This window comes from Channa argus, chromosome 3, assembly GCF_033026475.1.
Source record: "Channa argus isolate prfri chromosome 3, Channa argus male v1.0, whole genome shotgun sequence".
In the NCBI taxonomy this organism is placed as follows: domain Eukaryota; kingdom Metazoa; phylum Chordata; class Actinopteri; order Anabantiformes; family Channidae; genus Channa; species Channa argus.
In genome coordinates, this window is record NC_090199.1 from 28710357 (window position 1) to 28716597 (window position 6241).

Genomic DNA, 6241 nt, shown 5'->3' on the forward strand with positions numbered 1-6241 from the left:
ACTGCAGCAGAAATGGATTATGACAGCATGCTTCAAAGCCTGAGTGGAGTGTTAGGCATGTTGTATCAGGTTTGGAGGTAATGTTCTACACCACGTCCTAGAAAACATTCACCTCCCTGCAGCTCACACTCATTTACCTATCAAATAACATTTTCATCAGGAAACTGTGTCTAGGTAAAAAATCCTACTGTTTTAGGTAGTGTTTTAGTATTTTTACATAATATACTACCACTACTACATGTACATGTAAGTAAATTAACCAAAACTACAGGTTAGATAATTTAGAGGAAAGTGAGGTAAATTACATTCTTTTAAACGACGCAGATTGAATATCCTATTCCAAAATATATAAACATTTTCATAGATTTAGACTTAGTTTTCTATTAATACACTGTATATTTGTGCCTGGATTTTGGAGAGAAATGTCACCAATAAAGAGAGAGAATTTATTAAAGACAAAAACACAAGAAATAGCAGGATAGGCAGAGACTGTTTACAATGTTAACAATAATAAACATGTTTTTAAAAACTTAAAATAGCAGGCAACTGAAATAAACCTTACATAATAATAATGATAATTTAATAACATAATGTTCTATGGGTTTAACAAAACATTTGAAAGTGACATTAATAAAGCCAAACCATTAATAATTCCTTATGTTATGCAGCTGAAACTATTTACATCCACAAGAAAACACTTTCCACCCTTTGCAAGTCTGGCTGATTATTAGTTTTATCAGTCTGACAATAAAGTAGTCCTTGAACCGGATGTTCACTATGACTTAGTGCTTTACTTAGATAAAATCTCAGAGGCATAGGTAGGTCCATTCAGTATCATTGATCTGTAATCTTTGGGCCTTAATACTAGGGTACAAGATCTCATAATGGAAAATAAAGATGTTTGTTTTTTGAGCTGGCTCAAAGTTAAGGTGGAGGTGGTCCTATAACTTCCAAGGGGTCAAAAATATTGAATTACGCTCACTGACCCCTACAACTTCTTAGGCATAGGTTTTTTTTGCCTTTTCTTTCTTCTTTGAAAGTCACAAGAGATTCAAAGAGGTGCTGGAAAAACTTTTGATCCACATCGACATGATTGCATCACATTGTTGCTGCAGGTTTATTGGCTGCACATCTATGCAAATCTCAGATTCCACCACATTCCAAAGGTGCTCTACTGCATTAAGATCTGGTGAATGTGGTGACAATTTCAGTACAGTGAACTCATTTTCATGTTCAAGAAACCAGTTTGAGATGATTTTAGCTTTTTGACACGGTGCCTTATCCTGCTGGATGTAGCCAGAAGATGGGTACTATGATGGGACTAGCCCATGGCCTTTAGTGAGTAAGGTGCAGATTTACCATACTACACTAGTACCTCCAATTCTATTAGTTAGTTCCATGTAGCTGGCAGAATACAGTTGTTGTTGTCTAGTTGTGTGGACAAATAGAATGCACCAGATAACAACATAGACACATTTTCAAAAAACTGTTGTCATTGTGATACTTACAAAATGTTCATGTGTGCTTCAGTCCATCCACCAACAGGACACAGGTCAAGACTGTCAAATAGAAAGTGGGAGGTTTCAAAGCTCTTTACAGCAGGGGGAACTTAGGTTATACCACATTGGCATTAAAAAGAGAGAAGTTTTATGCTTTTAGAATATAGTCTGTCTAAACAACATCCATTGTTCCTGTATTATACAAATTAGAATAAAATATTGAAGGGGTTTATGATGTTTCCACATATTAGTACTAGTAGTAATAGTAATAGATTGCCTTAATTGATGATTAATTAGTGGTGATTTGTCTTTGTAGGAGACAAAATAGAGCATTATAGAGTATATAAGCCGGGAGTAGTAGCTCCTAGAGGGTGATTGTTGCCGTTCAGATGTAGAACTGCTGCTAGTTGCACATTAGCAAACCTTATTTTCTCTTTCTGTTGAGTTTTAGTTTTCTTTATTTTGTTTTGACCAATTTTAAGCTTTATTTTGTATGTTTATTTTTTTATTTTTTAGGAAAAAAATCAATTTAAGAAAATGTCACAAACAACTACCCCAATATATAAAACATTCCAAAGATTCTGTGCTACATTCTACTACTTTCTTGTAATATCGCGCTTTTCCCCTTTGGTTAAAAACATTTTGGACATGTGAACAAGAAGAGAAAATAAAATAAAATGGCAGGATGATAGCTGTTGAGATTATAAATCTACATGATTCTCACCTAGAATCCTCATTTTGGATGTCCACTGTCTCTTTAGTGCTGTGTAAAGAACACATATAGACTGTCAGATTATTGCCCTGTACATTACTATGTACAAATTTACATTTTGGTGACCAGTTACCTGTTTGTCAAAGTATCCAAACATTACACCCATTTAGACAAACCTCAGGCTGCAGACATCCTTTCCTTTCTTACCACATTTGATTGGAATCTGGTCCCAACCCCACGAAGTCAACCACCTAAAATCCCATTTTCACCCAATACTGCATCACTGACAACATTTTGGTAATTTCTCTGCATTTATAAGATCACTTCTTTATTAAGATCAGCTTCTTTTTTCCCTAACCCTTTCTATACTTTGGGGCAACTGTGGCGCAGGAAGGTACAGCAGTTGTCCACTAATCTCACAGTTGCTGGTTTGGTCCCCAGCTCCTCTGGTCACATGTCAAAGTTTCCTTGAGCAAGACACTGAACCCCAACTTAGTTGCTCCCGGTGAGTGTTGGCCAGCTGCATAGCAGCTCCCCCACTGGTGTGTGTGTGTGATTGTGAGTGCAGATGGGTGAATAAGAAGCAGTGTAAAGTGCTTTGAGTGCCAATAGGTAGAAAAGTGCTATGTAAGTGCAGACCATTTACCATATACTCCCACCCTGGGCATTATTCTCCACCAGAACCTCAGGTCTCTAAATCCACTTTTCTTCCCAGGTCTCTGCAGCCGTAGCACAGGTCTTTTTCACTCTTGACATGGACACAGCCACTGACAGCTTCTCCATCACACTCTCAACCTGTCTGTATAGTCTCTGCTCCCTGTCTTCCAGACTTGCCTATCCCTTACCTCCTAATCTCTGGCTCATTGAGCTTATCGATGAACAAGGCACCATGCTCAGAATGGCTGAGCAGAACAAGACCCCATCTGTTCAAGCTAAATAGCAGAAACTGCTTTGTGTCTCACAGAGCAGAATAACCAAGGCAAAAACTGAATACTACCAGAACAAAGTTAGCAACAGTACTGGCACCAGGGAGTTGTTCACAACTTCATGTTAATCCTTTAGCCCCCTCCATGTCTTCCGTCTTCTTCATTAACAAGGTGGCAGCCATTAGTTTACAGTTCTCCCCACTAGATGAACACATCCTGCTAACTTCATCAAACAGTGATTCACTGGTTGTTTTTCTCATCCACACTCCTCCTCTTAAACCATCCTATTACCTGTTCTCTGGATCCCATCATTTTTACTATCCCACAAATAACTACCCCCAAACTAATCCCAGCCACTACACAAATCCTTTAATACAGCTCTCACAACAGGCCCTTTCCCCACCACAGGCCCAGATTACCCCACTGCTTTAGACGCCTAATGTAAAGTTTCTAACTCTTATAGCCTCTTCACTAATGTCTCACAGGGCTCACTTCTTGGTCTCCTTCTTTTCTCGATGACACACAGCTCTAACTACTGTTTTAACCAGGTTTCAACCATTCCTCGAAAGACATTTCTGCCTGTTCCTACAATCAAAAACACATACAAAAACTCTAGTTAAGCATTTTCAAAAAATGTTGTGTTCTTAAAACTACAGAATGCAGTTTTATTTGAATTAATACAGTAAATATTTGTATGAAATGTGGTTATTAAGAAGTAAGAAATGAAATCAATAAATGTCATAATAATTAACTGTATAGAGATCCGGGCTTTTGAATTTTTTGAAAATAATGGGAGCTGGGTGCTACCATTTTCTTGTTGACAAAAGGAGACCTTAGTATCTCCATCAGTCTCTGTTGTCAACACCCATCTTATCTTCCTTGCTATTTTTCGTAAATGGTATATGTCATTGTGTTGTCATAGATGTGGAAGTGTACAGAAGAAAAACATCCAGAAACCTCTGCCAGCCTTTCCATATCCACCTACTTCTCTATGCATAACATTATGACCACCTGTACAATCTAATGCAATCCAATAAAAATCAATATAATGGGATAATGATCTAGGATCAGAACATCCAGCCTTACTCATTTGAACTTTGATCTGTTAAGCCATAGAATGGGCCCTTGAGTAAAGCTGGCCTGCCACAAGAACTGTAAAAGCTCAACTCCAGTTTCCCAAAAATAACTAATCTTTACAGCTTGACAATTTAAACATTAAAAATCCTCTAAACTCAAAATCCAATTCACAAATGTGAAAATAAACCCAGCAAAAAGTACAGAGTATGTGGACTTCTGAAAAAGTATTTTCTAGTATTTTTTAGTTAGGTGTACAAAGACTTAAAGATGTAATCTCCTCTGGTATGTCATCCTGTGAAATCAGAAAGTAAAATATAAGACAAGGGAAAAAAAAAAACAACATTGTTGGCACAGAGTATTGTATAGTAGGAAGGAGCCCAACTTATTTTTTCTGCATACACTATGATAATGTAACTTTTATTTAAAAAAAAAAACACACAATTTTGAGACCTGTGCAAGCTCCAGTGGTATAATACGCTCAAATAAGTAGCCTTCTGTGCAGCCCATAAAGGTACATGAACAATTCAAATATATATACAAAGATACTGACAGACACTTTCATTATATTGGCAGGCTTTATAATGTTTAGTTAGCATTTAACAGAGCATGGGAACGGCTTAACATGTTTATGCAAAGTCCCAAGTGGAACGGTGAAGATACAGGGAGCAGAGGTGAAGGATGTGTAGGACTTGAAGTACTTAGGGGGAACGTTTCAGAGCAATGGACAGTGTGGTGAAGAGAGATGAAGAGGTGTGTGCAAGCAGGTTGGAACGGGTGGAGAGAAGTGTTGTATGCGTTGTGTGATAAAAGAGTATCAGCAAGAATGAAAGGAAAGGTGTTCAAGACATTGGTGAGACCAGCGATGTTGTACAGCTTGTAGAGACAGTGGCACTATAGAAAAGACAGGAAGCAGAGCTGGAGGTGGCAGAGCTTAAGATGTTGAGGTTCTTTTTGTGAGTGACGAGGATGGACAGGAACTGGAATGAGTACATCAGAGGGAAAGCTCATGTTAGATGTTTTGGAGATAAAGTCAGAGAGGCCAGATTGAGGTGGTTTGGACATGTTCAGAGGAGAGACTTTGAATATAATGGTAGAAGGATGCTGAGTTTGAAGCTGCCAGGCAGGAGGTCTAAAGGAAGACCAAAGAGGAGATTTATGGATGAAGTGAGAGAGGACATGAAGTTAAATGGTGTGAGAGAAGAGGCAGAGGAAAGGGTTAGATGGAGGCACATGATTGACTGTGGCGACCCCTGAAAGGGAACAGCCGAAAGGAAAAAAGAAGAAATAACCTAACATGCATGGCTTTGTACTGTGGGAGGAAACCAGAGTACCCAGAGGAAACCCACACAAGCAGAAAATGTTACCCTCTGTAAATGCAAACTCCACAAAGAAAGGTCGCAGGACTTGAACCCACAGGCTGTGAGGAGCTGCTGCAGCAAAAGGACCACCCCAAAAAATGTGTTGTGTGGGTGGGGCAAGCCCCCCTGGCCACCACCTAGTGCATCTGGCTGTATGCAAATACACACACAAACACACACACACACACACACACACACACACACAAGGTGAACAAAGGTAACTAACATCAACACAACAGTTCCAAGTTTACATTTTCAAAGCACTGAAAATGGTAATGGGTGGAGGGGTGGATGTGTTGCTTTTAAAATGAGAAGCATATTGAATATACAAATAGAACACAGCATCATCACATAGAGTTATATTTGTTTTTTTTTTTATAGTGCTCATGTGTATTATGTATATTTTGGTAACTATCATTCTTCTGAAGGTTGTGCCAGCTAATGTGTATATTTATTCACGATTTGACCACAAGATGGTGCTCTAGGTCCTTAAAACAAGGAATTGATTACTAGAGTATGCAATTACACTAAAAGCTGATTTGTGTGCTGTTTGAATATGTATAAGTAGTTTATGTGTTTTTATATGTTATTCTTGTTTGGCCCCTTATGAAATCAGCTATAATGTTTAGTTTAAATTTCACATGTTGCCCGATTAAAGAAATAAACTGT